The following is a 20,095-nucleotide window of genomic DNA, read 5'->3' on the forward strand; positions in this document are numbered from 1 at the left end:
CAAAGGTATTTTAGTCATCTTTTGCATCACTGTGACTGAGGAACTTAACCAGAACAAGTGCACAGAAGGCAAAATTTATGTGAGGACTCATGGTTTCAGAGGTCTTAGTCCATAGAGGCCTGTCTCCATTCCTTGGGGCTTGAGCTGAGAACATCATGGCAGAAGAGTGTGGCAAAGGGAAGAAGCTCATATGATGATCTGAAAGGAGAGAGAGAGAGAGAGAGAGAGAGAGAGTCCATTCACCAGATACCAATATATACCTCAAATCCCTCAATTAACAATTCTTCCAGCAATACCTCACTACTTCAATACCACTCAGTTAATCACTACCATGGAATTAATTCACTAATTGGGATAAGAATCTTGGAACCAAATAATTTCTCCTCTGAGTCTCCTTGCAGTGTCTTATGCATGAATTTTGTGAAGGGACACCTCACATCCAAACCCTAAAATATGGTTTCAAGTTCTCCAAGGGTAACAATTCACATGGTAAAAGTGTATAATCTGGAGGCTTGTACCTTTTTCATGACTTGCATGAAGAAGGAGAAAAATTATGTTTATGCAGTTATGGCAATATTTATATTCATGACTCATGAAAGGAGGGGTGGAATTTGCAGATCACTAGTGGTTCCAGGATCTGGGAAGTGTCCCTAGCCATAGAGACAGTTTCCTTGTCTGAGACACCCATGTTCTGTTCTATTTCATTTATTTATTTATTTATGTATGTATGTATGTATGTATGTATGTATGTATGTATAGGGGAGTCTCATCCTCAAAATTCATAATGGTGAAGAACTAATCACAGTTGAAAAAAAGAGATCTCTTATAATTTTCTGCATTCCCCACTGTCAGAATGGAAAAATATTCTCCAGAGGAAATAGTCTCCAGAGGAAACATAAAGTATAACATCACACATTAAGAGACTGATTTTAGAAAAAGTAGAGAAAGTAAATGGTCAAAAATTGCCTTATGCATGAGGTTTTGGCTCTGAAGTTCAAAAGTAGCTTAGATCTCTGAAGGCAGCTTTTCTTATTCCTTACCTTGATGCTAAATCTCTATTTTTCCAAGGCTTGCATCTGGAATGTAAGTGGCAGAGTTAATCATCAAAAAGCGGCTTGGGACCAGAAAAGGACAAAAAGTGCCACTTTTAAATTCAAGCTTTTGTGGAACCTAATTGTGTATATTATGCACTGTGTGACTCTGCTCTCTTCAATAATTCCTCCCTAGATGCTATAGCATAGAAATGGACAACAGAATGATTTCATAAATACAAGCCTTCTTTACCTTGAAAACCTTTACCTGAGGATTGCAGAGCACCCACAGTTTAAATATCTGGACTGGATAAAATTTTACTTAAAAGTACATGCTGATCTGGTAAAGGTGTTTCATATGCTTATTTATTGGAGTAATTGTGACTGTGTCATTTAAAAAAACATCCTGTGATTTTAAAATATTTCTGTATTTTTGAGCTCATTGTTTTCTGGTGACTTCATGTTTGAATCCTACATGCCTAAATATTTTGGGTAAGTTTTGTTTTATCTGAACGTGTAGGTTTGTCTCTTTTGTTTTGTACTGTTTTACCCACATTCTTTATTCAGAGGTCAATTACTCAAGAAAAAATTCAAACAACCTTGTTTCTTGTTGGTATTTATGTATATTTTATGTGCCTGTGTATTGTATGTGAGTCTACATGTCAATCTTTGTTTTTTTTTTTTAATATTATTTACATGGTACCAACATTGGCATATAGATAAATGAACAGAAATAAGTTAAAAATTAAGAAAAAATAATGGATCTAAATATCTTTTAGTTAATCTCATGTAAATGTTTAAGAAGGTTATGGATGCCTTTAAAATTACTAAAACACAAGTTTGTCTAGGTGGTCAAACAATTTATAATGATGTTTTCTATAAAATGTCTAGAGTGTAAATACATTGCTTCCAGGATACTTCTTCAGCAGGGAAGAGATGGATAATACTCTTAACTACTCTTGTCTGTTGTCTTGGGTTTTACAGTTAAAAATCAGTAAGTTAAATTTAAAATAAATAGGATGAATCTTCACAAATGTATTATTTAGAGGAGACATGATTAATTTACAATGGTACATGCTAAAACATCAACTGCTATAAAATCAAGCACTCTTGACTTCTTGAATTCCAGAAGGTAATATATATTTAAGTATTACATGTGCTTTTATAAATGGGCAAAAGAAAAAAAAAAGAGTTTAAGATTGCTTTGTTTCTTTGTCTTCATTTAAAGCAAAATTATTAATGTTTAAAATTCTAACAGGTATAATTCTATATACAAAAAATACAAAAAGTTTCAGTTGTGTTTCAATTTAAGTACCATAAGAAACAAAGTATTTCATATTCTTAAAGCAGAATAATTTGTCCATGTTCAGCATTTTTATAAAGGTTTGTTTCAGAATGTAATTTTTAAGAAGAGTTACCAGCTAGGAAAGAGACATAAAAAATTCTAGATATGGAAGCATATTTTAAATTGTAAATCAAAGGAAGGAAATGTTTCTCAGTAAGCAAATCTTTTCCATGGTAAACCAGATGTATATTGTCTAAATAATTTCACAAGATTTGTGGGGAGAAAATCTCTAAAATTTGTGTAACTTTGCTATGATTAACACAGTTAGTTAAACATGTCCAAGTTTTTTTTTTCCTAAGGTCAAATATTAATGTGCTAATGTAAGCAAAAATTGAATTCTCTATGTGTTGATGTAGCAAGGGTTCCTTAAAACACTAATCAGCTCTTATCTATTGAGTTATTTTCTTGTCTGTGTTAGGTTCAAGTATTCAGGGGAACTTGTCTTAAAGGAATTAGGATTTGTAGAACTCTGATTAAATAAACAACTTTTATAGGCTTCTTTGTATATCAGATATATTCATGTCATCCCAGCATACAAGTCTTTAGAATATAAAATTTAGGAGAGCATTTTACCAAGCTGGTATTCTTCAGACTAAAGTTTTCTGTAGCAACAATCTCTTTCAGATTTACATAAAAATAATACATTTAATTGGGAATTTATTTATATCATTTAATATCTTATAATTAGATAAAATAACTTGCCATCAGTAAGTTATGTCAACATTTTGTGCTCCTGTTAATACTGAAATGGGAACTTCAGTGTGTTTTTGAAAGGGAATAAGGAAAGCCTGGTTTATGTAAAGGTTGACACTGTGGAATGTAAAATCATTTTGCCACTTTGCCTCAGAAAGGGGCTTAGAGCTCTCTTAGCTTGTTTGATTTGTTTAGTTGTAATGTTGGATTGTTTTAACTGGTATTCATATAGACTCAGGAAACAATATATGATATGAAAATTTATAAAATGATATTTAAGAAAGAGGCATTTATCAGCTTCAGAAATAAAACATTTAAACTAAGGATTGTCAAGAGGTCACCAACCTGAGCTAAGAATCTGCCTCACACCTTATTCTGTTAGGATGAGACCAAAGTAGGCTACATTTGAGTTCACTTAAAGTTATTTCAAAAACTAGATTTTTTTTGTTATGTAGATTACTGTGATCTTAAAATAAACAAGGAATATAATATGAATCTAAGAATAGATTTGAGATTATAAAAATTATGTTTCTTACTTCATAGTTATTACACAAACTAAATATCTTTGCTCTTGTCAATTTCATTTTGTATTTTCCCTACAAAACCCTGTAAGTATTGTCTGAATGCTTTAGATGAGTTCAGTTTCTCTTAGAACAATCTGAGTTAATTTGAGGTCATAGGCCATCCCCTGTAGGATAGACAGGATATAAGGCTGACTTCCAGTACATAGTGATGCCAATTAAATGGTAGGGGTAAGTAACTATAAAATTATAGACATTAAAGTTAAAACCCAGAACTCTACTTCAAGACTGGTGAAACTGGCCTCCCAGATGTTTAAAAGCAAAACATAGAAATGAAAGTTAAGAAAATAATAGGGCTAAGAAAGAATATAGCCAATATTTTCTCTTGCCTCTGAGGTCAGCTCAAATGCACACAACAAGGGGGCATCTCTAAAGACTTTGCAACTCTGGGCCACAGGATATCCTGATCAAACGATCCATGGGACCCAAGAGAAAAGAAAACCAACTTGTACACATCTGCCAAGAGAAGGGTCATTGGATTGGGAAATTTCCCTAATGTTTACAAAGGGAGCCACATGTGGTCAGCAAGATCTGGACCTATCCTGGTAGATGGCACTAGAGAAGCTAAAAGGCTTCTCCCAAGTTCCCAAGAGTGACCACCTGAGGAATCTCAGCTGACTCTTAATTGTAGATAGAAATAAGGTTGATTTAATGAGCTTGGTCTTAAGCACATGGAAGGAGAGTTATAACAAAAACACCACCATACCTGGACATTTAAAAAGAAAGACAATAGTTCTTTTGATGTAACTTAAGATGTACCCTTGTGTCAGTCAGCCTCACCAAAAGTAAGGAAAGCTGGAGGGTATAAGGAAGGGTTCTTAGACATGAGTGCCTGATCACTATCAAAAGAGACTGTCAAAGTCACATGCTTTTTATAGACAATTTGAGACCTGAAAATCTTCCTAATCTCCTATATAGGCAGGCTTAATATGTGTTTGTGAGTATGGTTATCTAACCCTAAAGGACAGAGATAAAGGGATCTAATAAACACATAGGTAATGCTATACAAAAATCAGATGAATTAGATATCGTAACTACAGATCATGTGGTGTCTTTAGCATTATAAAAACTAAATGTTGTGCATATGTTTCTAACAACTCTGCTGATGTTTCTAAACTGTGAAATGGTGTCTATTCACAATTAGAGGCATGTTGATCTGACATAGGACTTTTATGATTTACCATCCTCATGGTTTTCAGAGACCAGCCAAAAATAATTATAGTTTATGTGCTGTTTATAAAATGTAATGTATTGTTGTCTTATTTATTGTTGTCTTACCATGATTCCTGCCCTGTGTACGCCTCATACAGTCACTCACCAACTGCCACCAATGGATCACTGGACTGCTGATGATAAATACCCTTCATTCTTCATGCTCCTCCAACTAGAGAACAAGGGCTTTGGGTTTCCTTCCCTTAGATGTCACCCCTTTTCAGTCAAAAATAGCCAGAATGAACACAAATTTCCCAAAAGAATTTGGGGCTCAAATCCTTGAAGGGAGACTGTAAGGGGACATATAGATGAGAAATATGGAAACAAGAGATTAGGAGAATGATTTTATATAATGAACCCACTGTTCAGAACCCCCCCATTCTTTCTTTGCCAGAAAGCAATCTGTCCACAGTCCTGCCTGTCCTGAGTGGATAGGATGTGTCACATTCCTCAGCAGGCTGAGGCAGGGCACATATGTCAGGCACTCAGTGTAGGTAACGAATGATGGAGGTCGAGAGGATGATACTGGTTGTCAGACAGAGGTTGTTAACCTCTGTGATTGTGCTTCTGAGGGTTGTTAACACCCAGGGTTGCTAACAAAAAAGCATGATCCACCCCCTTAGATGGACACCTAGCTGAGGGGCCCCTTCTCTTTGAAGTCTCTCATTGTCACTTTCTTAAATAAAACTTACCCTCTGCACTTGCATCAGCATTTATCACCTGTCTAATATTCAACACCTGGAACCTAGAACCCATTCCTGCTCTCCATGCCTGGTAATATAAACATAATATAATGATATTTTTACTGTAAGAATAATATCTAGTGGTGTGGCATGTGTTAATAATCAAGCAGTATTGTGTCCTATTATATTAACGGTACAGTTACAGCAATTACTTTTCAGTGTTCTCAACTTAGTGATGCTTATAACATCTTAATCACATCAACCAACATAAACACAGTATACATTTGCTAACATCAGATACTATGGAGTTAATAAAATATTTTTAATAACTTTAGTGACTTATCAATTAAAACCGTATTAAAAGAAAATCACAAAGCATGCAGTCAATAGCTGAGTCAAAGCTGTTTTTTTTTTTTTTTTTTTTTTCCTGGTGCAATTCATATTGACTTTGCCCAGAACAAACAAGAGAAAACATGGGACAGACAATTTATTTAATTTGAATGTTTCTTTTCAAAGGAATTCAATCATTTTTAGGAGTGTTTCTATTATTCTTTTATGAGATTAAACATACTAGTGGTAAGTGACCTAAATGAATAATTCTCAGAGATAATGTCTATATTTACTAAGTATGAATCAGCAAACACAGTCCTCACATTCAAGAAATATACAACTCCTTAGATATAATAGATCAACTACGTACACTTTTAGCGCTGTAAATATAATGGTTCTAATGAAATTTAAATGGAGTTCCCAATTTAAGCTTTTCCTGAAACCTGAGGGGTAGCACCATATTATGATACCAGGAGATATCTAGCCATTTCTGGTTCCCAAGATAACATTATTGGGGATTGATTTTTGGTTCAAGAAACCCATTGTCTTTCTCATGGTGGGCAGGAAAATCTTGTCCAAAATTTAGTGCTTATTCCCTAAGGCACTATACATGTCACATTCTGAGGTTAGCCAAATGACAGACTACATGCTCACTCTATCTCCAGATATGTATTATTTGAAGGATAACTTGATGCCTGATAGTTGATGAATGACAAGAACCTCTCCCACTGCAAAATAAGTAAATCCTATCTTTTCTTTGGAACTAAGGTTGTTTACTAGTTTCTTTAAAGACCCCAAATTATGAAAAGTCCTCTAGTTTCCCTGAGGGACCAGAGATAATCTGCCTAGATTTTGAACACAAACAAAAGAGACTTATAAATAAGTAGCCTATTTGTGTTGTGAAGCACATTGTATGATGTGATTGCTATCTAGTGTGCCCATGGTCAAGAAAACTGTGTTATGCGAAAATGGTGAAACATTTTCTCTCCCAAGCAAAACACATAGAATAAAAAAAAATTGGTCATAAATAACTTAATTCTTTTGGAATAACATGCATCAACAACATACTCTTTCTGGATTATAGATTTCTACTGCTTTTTCTTTACTTTTGTGATGTGTGTGTGTGTGTGTGTGTGTGTGACATCATTAAACATAAAGAATACAATCTTAAATGAAAGCATTCTTGCAACATTAAAAAAATATCAACCAATGATTCAGAAAATCAATGGAAAGAAAGAATAGAAGGTGATCAGAATCTGGGTTCTCCAAATTTGAGAACTCAATGCTTCTCCCAAGACTTACCAGGCAACACTAGGAGCCCCTGCTTGTTGTCCTCTTCAGGGTTTCTGGAGGGCAGATGTAATAATGACCTTTTAGTTTCCTCTCCACTTAAGTTTCTGAACTTCTGCAAGAATGAAAAGAAAAGGGTGCTGTAATATTTAGACATTCTTATAGAAGCCTAAAATCATGCTACTAGAAAATTTCACATATTTCACAGTACTCATTTTAATTGCCATCAGTTTTCTATCCTATGTGGAAAATCAGTCCATTCTCACATCACAAAATTATGGATGAGTATATGAGAAACTATAATAACTCTTTAAGTTTGTAATGCCTTTCAGAAGAAATATAAAGAATTCTGAGTTGATAGAGAGCTAGTTTATGCCTCAAGAGTGAATTGAGATAAATTGGCAATGAGTTTCTATGGCAGTTTTACATGTCTTTTGTTCAACTCTCTCTCCTATGATGAGACTCCCCTGTGTTTGAGATTAAAAAACAAGCGCCAAATAGGTTACAAATATTTCAGTGATCACGATAATAGCTGTAGAAGAAGAAATGAACAAATAAGAGGCATTTGAATCTCTACAACATGTAAAGGGCAATGAGATGTGAGTGGGAAGAAGTGGGGAGAGTGAACAAAACTGAGGAAGACAATTACCAGCAGAGGGGGGTTGGGAAGGGGTGGAGCTTGAAACTTTGGCTCAGGAGCTGAGCTACAGCCCAAACATATAAAAACCTGGTTGGACCAGAGGAAAAACTGTCTGAATCCTAGGGAGACACAGGATCAGGTCAATAGGTGAGACCTCTGCAGTTCCCCCTAGGAGAGCTGAAAAACCCAGAGCAGGAGAGACCAGGCTCAGAATGGCAAGCTTGTCCTTGTCCTATGTGCTAGGAGTCGGCTGCTGCTGGGCCAGTTCCCCAGTGAAATCACAGCTGGTTCACTGAAACAGCAGTCAAGAAGCATTTGTACAAACCAAATTGTGGATCACGTTGAAAAGAAATGCACGGCATTGAGGCAGACAGACTCAAGTGTCAATGAGGAAGTCACAGTGCCAGAAGGACCAGTGTCAGGTGAGAGCTCCCAGCCCTCCCCTCTGTCTTTCTGCAATGAGCATTAAAAGTTCTCCAGCTAGAGATGGGCTGACATTCCACCTTGTAGGCTCTGCTGGAGATCTCAGTGGCTGTCTGTACTCAGCCCCATTCTGCAGGGACAGATTCATCCAAGTGTGGACTTTTCTCATTAGAAAAAGGGAAAGCTGAGGGAATGGCTTTTATGTACTTTGGCATACCAGAAGCACTGTCTGAGGAAGACAATTACGATGGAGAGCTAGTTTATGCCTCAAGAGTGAATTGAGATAAATTGGCAATGAGTTTCTATGGCATGAGTTTCCATCTGGCACTCAGGGCAACCAGTTGTGCAAAACACAGAGCACCTGCAGGAACAGAAGCTGCCCAAAATCTAAGGTAGGAGGGTTATTCTCAGAACTGCTTTGATGTTTCTTGATATGAAAGCGCCATGCTTTTGCTTCTCAATAGGAAAACTGTTGCCATATTTTTGAATCTCCTTGACGTGAATATATTTTCACACCCCTTTTCCTGTTTCAACTTCACAGAAGAACGTGTCATCATCAGCCAGAGAGATGCAGAAGCCTTAAAAACATTGTCAAGGTTCATTCCTGAAATGCCACAGGATCTGAAAGCAGCATTTTCTGATGGTCAGTCCTTATTGAGGAAGCTACAACATCCAAAAGACCAGAATATTTTACTCAACGCTTTTTCTAGAATTTGTTGTTTAATAAATTGTGTAAAGTTGGTAAAGAAAGTTATGTGCTCCTGATAATGGCAATCTTTGTCATGTAATCTTGATTTGCGAACTCAATTATTACATCTCAAGTCAGTCAACAGTGATTATTAAAATCATGAGCAATTGTTTTTGGTGTGTTGTTTGCATTTTCACTTTTCTGAAAGGAACAGTTTCCCCAGGATTGTTATTTGTGGCAACACTTAACCCTTGTTGGGAAAGTGGTCTTAATGTCTCTTTCTTTGATAATGGTATAATAACATCACTACATTTAATTCTACAGATTTTAAAGTCAGTAAATAGTTTGTGAGATAGCCATTCCTATGACTCACTCTGACACTGCCTCACTCCTGGTGGAAGAAGACAACCAAATTGTTTCACAGACAATATCGATATAGACCAGTTGAACATAAAACCACCGGCCTCCCAATTTTCTACACATGTCAAAATGTACACACTTTGTCTTACTGACATGTACACACTAAATCTGTGTCATTCAGATTTTTATGCCCAAAAGTGTTTGACTCTTTTCATGTAGGGTTCTTTTATGTTTGGAAGTGACCAACTGTATACTTTGAATTGATAAAGACTTGTTCCTGAGACATCATTTTTTTAAAAAAATTTTTGTTGTTGATAGGCATTTATTTGATTTATTTATATGCAATGCTGAGAATCAACTCCAGTGCCTCACATGTGCCAGGCAAGTGCACTACTGCTGAGCCCCAACCCCAGCCTCCTGAGACATCATTTCTGTATGCAATGGCCAAGAATTTATCAGCATGGTCTCTCACAGGCAAAAAGAGAAGAAAGAAAGAAAGAAAGACAGAAAGAAAGAAAGAAAGAAAGAAAGAAAGAAAGAAAGAAAGAAAGAAGGGAGAGAGGGAGGGAGGGAGGAAGGGAGGGAAAAAAGAAAGAAAGAAAAAGAAAGAAAGAAAGAAAGAAAGAAAGAAAGAAAGAAAGAAAGAAAGAAAGAAAGAAAGAAAGAAAAAGAAATCCTACATTTAGCTCTGTCTTGAACCATGGGGTCCTGCTGGGAGCCATTAGCCAAGTAGGTATAACAATTTCCTTGCCAGCGTACCCCATGTTGCAGTGACATTGAATGTAGGTGACCTTGTTCAAGGACCAAGGCGGATTAGGGCGTTCCCGGTTTAGGTTCCAGGTTTAAGGTTTAAGATTATTCCTGCTGGGAATAGGGCGTATCCTGCTGCCTGAGTTCCCCTTGAGTTCTCACGGGATTTAGACAGTATTTTTTGGGAGACAGATGCCCAGTGGACGTGGATTTGGGCAGAGAACGTGGATTTGGGCAGAGAATGTGGATTTGGGCAGAGAACGTGGATTTCCCCAGAACGTGATCGTAGACGGCTGGTGTGAGTTCAGGAATAAAGAGTTGCTGTTTGAATCTACAAGCTGTGTGGTGGCTCGTGATTGTGTGCCCAGCCAGACTGCGGCATTTGTGCCCAGCCAGACTGTGGCAGGGTCCTAGCATCAAAGTATCAAGACTCCACAGTTTTCAGTGTACAGTGGTTTATGCTGCAACACTCTTAGTGCTGCTGTGCATCTTCCCTAAACTCAATGATTTTCCTCTTCCTGGGTACAGGAGAAATTTGCCACAGTGTTTTTCTATTCTCCATGATACCACCACTAGACAGTGCATGGAAAAACCAAGACTAGGGATTTTTCAATGGAAAAGATACTGGTAGATTAATACAAAAAAAAATCAATTTCTTTATTCTTCCTTTATTTTCTCCTTTTTTTTTCCTTGTAAACAGATATTTGTGTGAACCCTTGACTGAATAAGCATTTGCAAATAAGGGTAAGAGCACATTGAAGAAGATTCTTTTTGGCTCTTCTGATACTTGACACAATTTGGCTAATTATTGGTGTATACATAAAAAGTGGACCAGTGGCTATTCTGCCATATCCTGTATATGGAAAGAGCAGTTGAAATACAATTCAGATATTGCAATAGGTTCTTTGGACAGTGGCTGGGCCGTATTGTCAACATTATAGCACACAAAAGGAGGTCTTTCAAAACAATTATTCTTCTCTGGACACCAGAAGCACTCTGATTTAGTTGTTTCAACATGAAACTTAAACATTGAAATTTTACCTTTCTAAGGTCATCAAATGCACTACAGTGCTGGAGAATCACTGGCCACAGTTAACTGCTTTAGTTGAATGTAGGGAGCATGGATGAATTTGAAGCACAGATCCTGCTACTGATAGAAGAATAATGTCTAGATTATTAAAGATGGATCCATTGGAAATTTTTCTTTTCCTAATATGTAGTTCTATACAAAAATAAAATACAGCAAATAGTTGAACAAACTGTGATACATTCATATCATGGAATGAAAAGCAATCAAGTGTTGGTACACACAACAACTTGTGAAATTACCAAAGTTTTAGATGGATTGAAAAAAGTTCTTAAATGTTGTACTATAACCTTTATAAAACGTTTTTGAAATGATAGAATAAGAAAAATGGAGAGGTGCTCTGCCAAGGGTTACAGGCAGGAGAAGGCCTGAGGAACTAAATAGGGTGGACCATGAGGATTCTTGTGCTGTGGAAATGGTATTCTGTCTTGATTCTTATTTGCATCATTGTCCATATTCTAGTTGTGATATATACCATTCTTTTCCAAGGTGTCACAATTGGGAGACCCTATTCAGGGAACCCTTGGAGTTCCTTGCATGTTTTCTGTCTTCATATTTGTGCAAGTACCTTATCCCCAAATTTACAAGCTATTTCAAAAATTTTCTCAAATCTCTAAGATTTATAAGGATTTTATGTGAAGTGTTTGCTACTGTCAATCACATATAAAGGTAAGAATATGTAAATGATAGGAGGGAGTTGGATATATATCAGTTGCAAAATAAAAGTTTGTAAGATTTGCTATTTAAAAAAACTAATTCAAATCTTCCTGCAGTATGCCTAAAACTCTCATGAGAAACTAATAAATGAAAGCTTAATTTATTTGTATATAAAATGCACTGATAATGTCACTTTCAACGAAGAAGGATTAAGAACAAACCAAAAGTGCCTACCTAATCATTTGTATTCAACCTGGTATGGTAAGTCTTAACTAGAGCACTAAAGAGATAAGAAAAAGGTATGAAAATTGGAATTAGGTATAACATATTCTCTGCCTACAGCTAATATGATCTTATCTATAGAAGAACCTGAAAATTGGAGATCAACTATGGTACTCGTAAAAACTTTCAATAAAGAGGACAGAAAATACAAAATTTTATTTCCAGTGAACACCAAAGCCAAAATTGGAGTAACTGTTGTATTTTCAATACTGTCTGAAATAATTACAAATTTTGTAATATACTTAAGGAGGAACATAGAAAGCATTGCAGGAATAGATTTAAAAGAACTATTAGTGAAAACAACTATCATCATATTCATGGAGTTTCATGGGTGGCCGGAAGACTTAATATTGTTTAGTTGTCAGAACTATCCAGAAAGGTATACAGAATCAATACCATCCCTATCAAAATCCTTATGTCTTTTTATGCAATGTGGTTTGGACAGAAAAACCCCTTCTGATGTTAGTATGGAAATATGAGGGCTCCCAAACAGTCTGAACACTCTTGAAAGGAAGAAATAGGCTGGATATCTCAAGTTTTTGATTTCAAAACCTTCTACAAAGCTTCTGTAGCACAAAAAATATCATGTACAATATCTTTGACAGAGTGGTGACTCATCTTGTAAAGGACAAGAGTTTCTTAAGATCCAAGTAGAACCAGGAGATATAAGAAGCTTGGTGGAACCAGGTGGGAAAAATGGCCTGAAGCCAAGCATAGGTGCATAGACACAAGTGGGTAAGCAATGGCAGCAACAGTCCCAAGGTAAAGTGTGAAAGACCCAGAGCAGGAGAGGCCAGATCCAGGATGCCCATCCTGTTTGTTTCTTCACCTGCCAGTCATCTGGCTGCTACTGAGTCAGCTGCTCAGAGAAAACTTCACCAAATGGATGAATTCCAAGATACCCTCATGATCTTTGCATAGAGAACCTGTGAGGAGAATCTCCAAAGTTCAGAAAAGCCAGCCAAGAACCTCTGGGACACTCAGAAATGAGAGGTCCTGGTGTCTGCCTTGCTGCACTTCCCATTGACTGCCCTCAGAGTACTGACCCATCAGAATGATGGCCTGAAAAGCAAGGCAATTTCTTACTGGCTGCATTTGCTGAGACAACTTCCTGGTGTAGCTGATACCCAACATTTGAGCTTTTGTATTTCAACTTGACTGTATTCAAATGGTTTCAATGGGAATCTCACCAGTAGGAAGGACAGATGTGGGAAGAAAAGTGCTCAGTGCCCTCACCTGGCACCCAGCAAGACAGAGTGAGTATAGGAGGAAGCCATTGAGGCAGAAGTATCAGGGGAAGTTTGACATTAGGTGGAACTCAATACCAGACCACAAAGGAAGACAGGGCAGATGAAATACTTGACCAACTGGAGACTGGGCACCTGGAACAACCTTCTTCAGTTGAGACAAAAAAATTTATTAATTATAAGTGACATGGTTAGCAGGTTATCAAGCCTGTTTGTGTTCAAATGTACTGAGAACTCTTGTCAAGCTCCTAGAATGAGTGATGGAAAGGCTTTGCATTAGTTTGCCTTTAATTTAACCTCCTGGTCAAGAAAATGGCTTCTGGCCTATCTATGCAGTCTTGCCTTTCCAGTCTTTGAATTTGGTCTTGTAGCTTGATTGAGAAAATAAGTGGATGAGAAACAAGAGTGCTCAGTGACTACAGAGAGCATTGTAAGGGGGGCCAGAGAGAACAAAGCTTGCCCTTGCCACCATCCTAGCTGAAGATCTGAATAATATGTTCAAGTTTCTGGATCTAAAATGGAATCTTTTAAAAGCAAGAGTTCAGAACTGAGGATAGCTGAATTCAAAAATAGTATTTTAATCTTTTTCATGTCACAGGGCATTCATAAAATAGAGTTTACCTCAAAATTGGCAAGGAGAGATTTTCAAGGAGATACATGCTATTATCTTCAGTCTATTCTAAGTTCTAAAAAGCCAAAGTAATCTACCAACCATGTTTTACTTCTAATGTAGGTGATATAGGTCTTACAAAAAAGATATATGATAGACACAATGACATATGTCAGCATGTCCTACATTTACCTGACCCCTATGTGTAGTCATTGAGCACAGTCAGTACTTTTCTTTCCACCCTACAGCACTAAAAACATAGTTATTTTCCTGTATTGTTCATCACAGTTTAATTTGTTTTGTGAACACTTCTTGGAACATAGTACAATGACATTTTCACTCTAAGAATAAAATCTTCCAGTGATTGTAGCATGAGTTGATAATTTATTATTTCTGCCTGAGAAGGTTCCTGTCCTATTTCATGAATGGTATAATTTCATCAATTTCCATTAAATCTCCTCCACTTAGTGCTGAGTATAAAACCATTACCATATTAACCCATATAAACCCTCTCTGTATACGTTGCCAAAGATCAGGTACCTATGAAGGTGACAAAATATTTTTAGTGACATTGTCAATTTAGATCATATGAACATGATCACAATTTTTGCAGTGTTCTAGTCAAGTTAAAGCCCATTTTCTGTTGCTATTCTAATAATCTTTATCAAACATTTGGACTAGAAACTAGATACTAGATAAATAAATCTATTTAACTTGCATGTTCTGCTCTCAGGGAACTCAGTCATTTTCAGAGTTCTTTCTTTCGTGCTTAGGAGTTTTGATTAACATTTTAAACTGATTTCAATAAATAGCTCTTAAGAGATTTTTTATTCTTATACCAAGTATAACTTAGCAAGCACAGTTCCTGGTATGCAATAAATATTCAACTCCTTTGCTTTAATAAATAAACCATGTATGAAACTTATTGCACTGCAAGGAAATTTTCTCTAAAGACTTTTAAATGGGGTTCCCATTTTCAGCTCTGCCCTGAAACCTTAGGGACATCACCATAATATCAAACCAGTAGGGTGTCAGAATCCTTGCTGGTTCCCAAATGAACAGTCTCAGGGATTGTCTGCAGGTGCCAGAAATTCAGTCTTTATTTTCCCCATTGTGGTCAGGAAAAAAAAATGGCGAATTTGGGTGTCTATTCCATAGGGTGCTACATATGTCCTATTCTGAGGCCACACAACTTTTCAAAAGGCCCTCTTCCAGTGTGCAAAGAAGTAAATCCTATCTTTTATTTGGAACTAAGTGGGTATACTAGTTTTTTAAAGTACCCTAAATTACATGAAGTCCTCAAATTTCCTTGAAGGAATAGAGATAATCTGCCTAGCTTTTGTACACAAACACATAACATACATATGACCCTATTGGCATTCCAAAGTTCACTTATGATTTGATTGTTATCTTCAGTGACCATTGCCATGAAACCTTGTTATTTGAAAATGATTAAGGTTTTCTTCCTTATGCCAAAGAACATATAATAAAGGAAATGGATCAAAATGTTTTAGTTATGTTGGAAGAACATTACATTATCTACATACTCTGACTGGACTGCAGAATTCTACTGTTTTTATTTTATACTGATATGTTGTATGTTTGTGCTCTCTACCTCTAAGAATAAAGACTACAATCTGAAACTACAATGTGTTACTGGAAAAATAATAAACAATAATAAGAAGTAATAAACTAATGTCCAAGAGGAATCAAAGAAAATAAAGAAATGAACATAGGGTGATAGTGTGACAATGAAGCCAAAGTGACTCCATTTTGTTAAGTAGCTCCATTTTGTAAAACAGCCATGCCAAATAGAAAGGTCATGACTGGGGCAAATTGTTTTTCCTTTTGTTGTAAAAACCCTCAAGAACACGGAACTGCCTAACAGGGCTTTGTTTCTGTAACTATGGTAATGAGGCTCTGTTTCTGTAACTGGGGTGACTGGGCTAATTGTGATTGGCTAAGCTTCCCACTGCCTGACTGCAATCTCCTGTTTCTATAACTTGGCTTGCTTGCATTGGCTAAACCCCCAAAGATCCTTTTGTGGCTTTCAAGGTTAAAAGGGACACCCTTACAATTGTTCATGGCTGATCCAGAACAGACTTTATGTTCCCAGTCAGTCGCTGTCAGTGTGCTTTCATAAATTGACTTCCAGACCATTCACGTATAATCAAATAAAGGCTTGATTCAATTGTACGTGAATGATCTGGAAGTCAATTTATGAAAAACTGGGATGTTACTTTAACAATAACAATAGAATCTTCATTTCAGTCAATCTGAGAAGAACTGCAATCTGTGCTGCCCCAAGACTTAGGAGGCAACATTAGTGTCATGGAAGAGGAGATGACTTCAGAGAAGGATTTTAGAAGTTCCCAGATGGAAGTGGAACTGAACTCAAGACCAGCAGCATTCTTGGTACATATGAGAGAAGAGAATTTCAGCACAAGCCAGACAAAGACATAGACAGAGGTATTTTGGGGAAGCAAAAGCCCAAAGCAGAAAGACCAGGCCCAGGATGATGAGCAAGGAGTCTGGCTGCTACTGGGCCAGTTCCCCAGTGAACCCCTGCAGGTTCACTGAAACGCCTGTCCAGAAGCTTATGTGGCCACAAAATTGTCAATAGGATTGAGGTCATATGCAAGAAAATCAAGAGCAACTTTTCATTTTATTTGTGTTTACATTTTTACTTTTCTGAAAGGACCAGTCTTCCTAGGACTATTATTTATGCCACCAGGTAATACTTGATGGGAATGTGGTCTTCCTGTCTCTTCTTTTTGTTAGTGGTACAATAGCATCAACTGTCACTTAAGATAGTATGCTTCTTCCATTCTCACCTTTAATTCCCCATGGCATTGCCTGACAGTAATTAGCGTTAGATTTTTATATAGAGGTAGAGGTAGGAAGATAGAAGGAAAAAAATCAATCCTTTTCTCTGTTGTTTTCTTCTTCCCTTTTTTTTTTTTTTTTACCCTGTGACGGATATTTTCATAACTATTTGGCAGGACACACATTTATAACTGATGAGACAAGCAGGTTAAAGAAGATTCTCTTTGATTCTTCTAATACTTGACTCATGTGTGCTAATAATTGGTATTTATATAAAAGGTTCACCTATACCAGTCTGAAGGGAGTGTAGGTGTGAGAAATAGAAAGTCTGGTAGATCATTTTCAAAATATATTAGGCAGCCTTAATAAAATCCAATTATAATCATCTTAATTGTAGCCCTTTCCTTTCACTCACGCTAATGCTAAAATTAGCCAATCAAATGGATTGTACCCAGGAGTCCTCCTGTCAGGATAAAGGGCAGTGCAGTGGTTAGGTATATATACTATATAGGTAGACTGCCCACCCAGGTTCACTTGCTAGCCAGGATCCAGTAGTGCACCCTTCTGGCAGAAGTAAAGCTCTGTCTTGCCCACCAACTTTTGAGCACATGTGTGATTACTTGTTGCATCTCCCTATTTTTAATAATTTTGGCATGTTTCATTGGGCTCCATATGTCACTTAGGGGATACAGGTACAACCTTGTTGTGGTGCCCTTGGATTGAGAGTGGAAACTGCCATTCCTGAGCCTGACAGAGAACCCCAAATTCAAAGTGGATTTTAAGTGGAATATAATGCAGGGAAAGATCCTAAGCAAGTATCATTGTGACAAAGTAATTCTATATACCAAGGTAGGAAATTCTATTCTCAAGCTCAGAGAAGTACTTCTTTTGGAGGAAGGGCTATATTGGGCTTATATAAATGTGAACATAAGCTCACACCAAGGAAAATGGGTTGGGGTTATAGAAGAAATTCCTAGTAAGTGAGATTGAGCATGCATGGGCCTGGATTGTGCAATAAATCCAAAATAAGGGACATTGAGGACAATAGTGGGGTCCCAGGGTGTGTGAGAAACCCCCAGGAAGGTGGATTGAACATATGGTGTGTAGAAGGTTAAATGCATAAAGGAAATTCCATTATAGTAACATACCAAAAATGGGGAATACAAATTCTAGGGCTGGGAATAAGAAAGAATAATGGAAAGAGCTTATATATGCAATTATTATTTTCCTTTAGAGAGTTCTTATAACAAAATAAACAATAGTGTAGTAGGGGACAGATGAGGCAGGACACCAAATAGGAAATAGTCACAGGTTTATTTAGCTGCCACCTGGTTCAGAGGGTACAGCGAAGCCAGAATTAGATAGGTTGTCAGTACAAATAGGTAAATCGAGTGAGGTTGGATCAAAGAGGCCAATTTGAGTGAGTCCAGCAAGTTGGAGACTGTAACAACTTCCTTCAGAGCCCTTTCTTCACCCTTATCAAAAATCTGCATCTGCTCCAAAAGTTTGCTAAGGCACTGTCCCAAGAATTGCCCCTCCCTAAGGGGAGCTATAAGGTGGTTAATTAATGTTTCCTGGGCTGCTCCACCCTGTCCTTCCCCCTTCAGCCCACTTGTTTCCCACCATTTGGCCAGTCCACCAAGCATTCCTGGGCCTAATCACCTAGGCAGGAAGGAGAGAGATAAAGAGAGAAGGAGAACAAAGGAAGCCTAAGACCTATAAAAAGACAGAATACCCTCGCTTCTTGGGATACCAGGATACCACTATGGCCCCCTTCTCCCTCCCAGGAGAAGTCTATGTTATTCCTTTTTAAATAAACCCTGCTTTATATGCTTGCCTTAGTGTGCTTCTCAATGTTCAAACTTAAACATGTGAGGGAGCAGAACTCCTCACCCATTAACCAGTGGTATCACAGCTTTCACTGTAACCAATTAACCCTCCTGAACCCCAAGTTCAAGTAGTTTCAGAAGTTTAAACCCAGTGCATAATGGGAGAGGCTCAGAAGTTCACAGTCTGCAGAAGTTCACATATAAGCAGCTTTGTCTTTCACTGTTCTGGGCAAATTAACCCTTCAAGGATAGTGCCTGAGAAGGGGAGAGCTACTTTTCTCTTTCTTTCCTCTCTGAGCCAGCTGTTACCATGGAGCCCAATTAGTAGCATCTTCTCTTCTCTTTGAAATGTAAACATCTCTCTGAAGCTCTGGCCCAAGGCTAGAGGCCTAGTTAAAACAATCTTTTTTTTTTTTATCACACTTTGCATTTGCAACCACACTTCTACAAACTATTATATATGTTGTTATTTATATTAGATATTTCATAATATTTGTGAAAAACTAATAAAGGGGCATTCAGCACTTGAAGTGCGTGATCTCTTCCAGACTTGTGACCAAGTAAGAATCTTATTACACTATTGTTTAACATAGGACTAATCTGCAATTTTAAAACATTTTGTAGAAATTAACACTCTGAGGATTACTTTTAAATAAATACTTTTTTCCTTTCCTTCCTGCTTCCCCTCCCCAACCCCTGGGTGGGGAACAGGACCACCTCTGTTCCATGCCAGGCTGAGCCATTAGTCCCTGAGCACATACCCAAATTAATGGTTATCTCCCAAATTAACAAGTTAATTATAATTCTCTCAGAGGGAATACCTGGAATTCAACCATTGGATAACTTCATTATGTAAGGGTAAAAGAAATTGAAGTTAAAGCGTAAAAGTTAAAGGGTAAAAGACAGGGTATTGTAAAGTTTCTAAGCTGCAAGGTCTGAGTTAAAATGTAAAGGATTAGGTATTGTTAGGTTTCTATGCTTCCTGCAAAACCTGAAATTTCTGTAGCTGTTAAGACAATGCTTGGAACCGCCCAGTAAATATTTCCCCTGACTACTTGGTTGTTTAATAACTGAAGGGCTCTGTGTGATCTTGCACGTAGGCCTTGCAGGGCCTAAACCAATCAGTTTGAATGTGTACCCCATTTAGAACTGACCTATCACTCCCGTCTGACCTGTTCCCGCCAATGTATGTACTAATCAAGTCTAAGAATTGTTGCTTGACTTTCCCGCGGTGTATGATGATTTGTTAAAGGAGACTGTGATGTATGTAAAATCCCTGCCTTCCCCAAAAAAGTGTACTTAAGCAGTGCTCAGCCCCTGCTCGGGGCTCTGGGCTGCTTTCCCTTCTTGAGTGGGCACGGAGCCCCAGCATGCTGGTTCAATAAATCCCCTTCTGCCAATTGTATGAGTAGTCACTTGGTGGTCTCTTTCTCCGACGCTTCGCCGGACCCTTACAATTAAAATAAAAACATTTTGTTCTCCCTGAACTTAGAACTATAGCCTCTGGGACTGGTCTCTCTTATGCATTTTA

The sequence above is a fragment of the Marmota monax genome, unplaced genomic scaffold (genome assembly GCF_021218885.2).
Source record: "Marmota monax isolate L192 unplaced genomic scaffold, Marmota_monax_Labrador192_F-V1.1 WCK01_AAM20220418_F8-fsc00124, whole genome shotgun sequence".
Lineage (NCBI taxonomy): Eukaryota > Metazoa > Chordata > Mammalia > Rodentia > Sciuridae > Marmota > Marmota monax.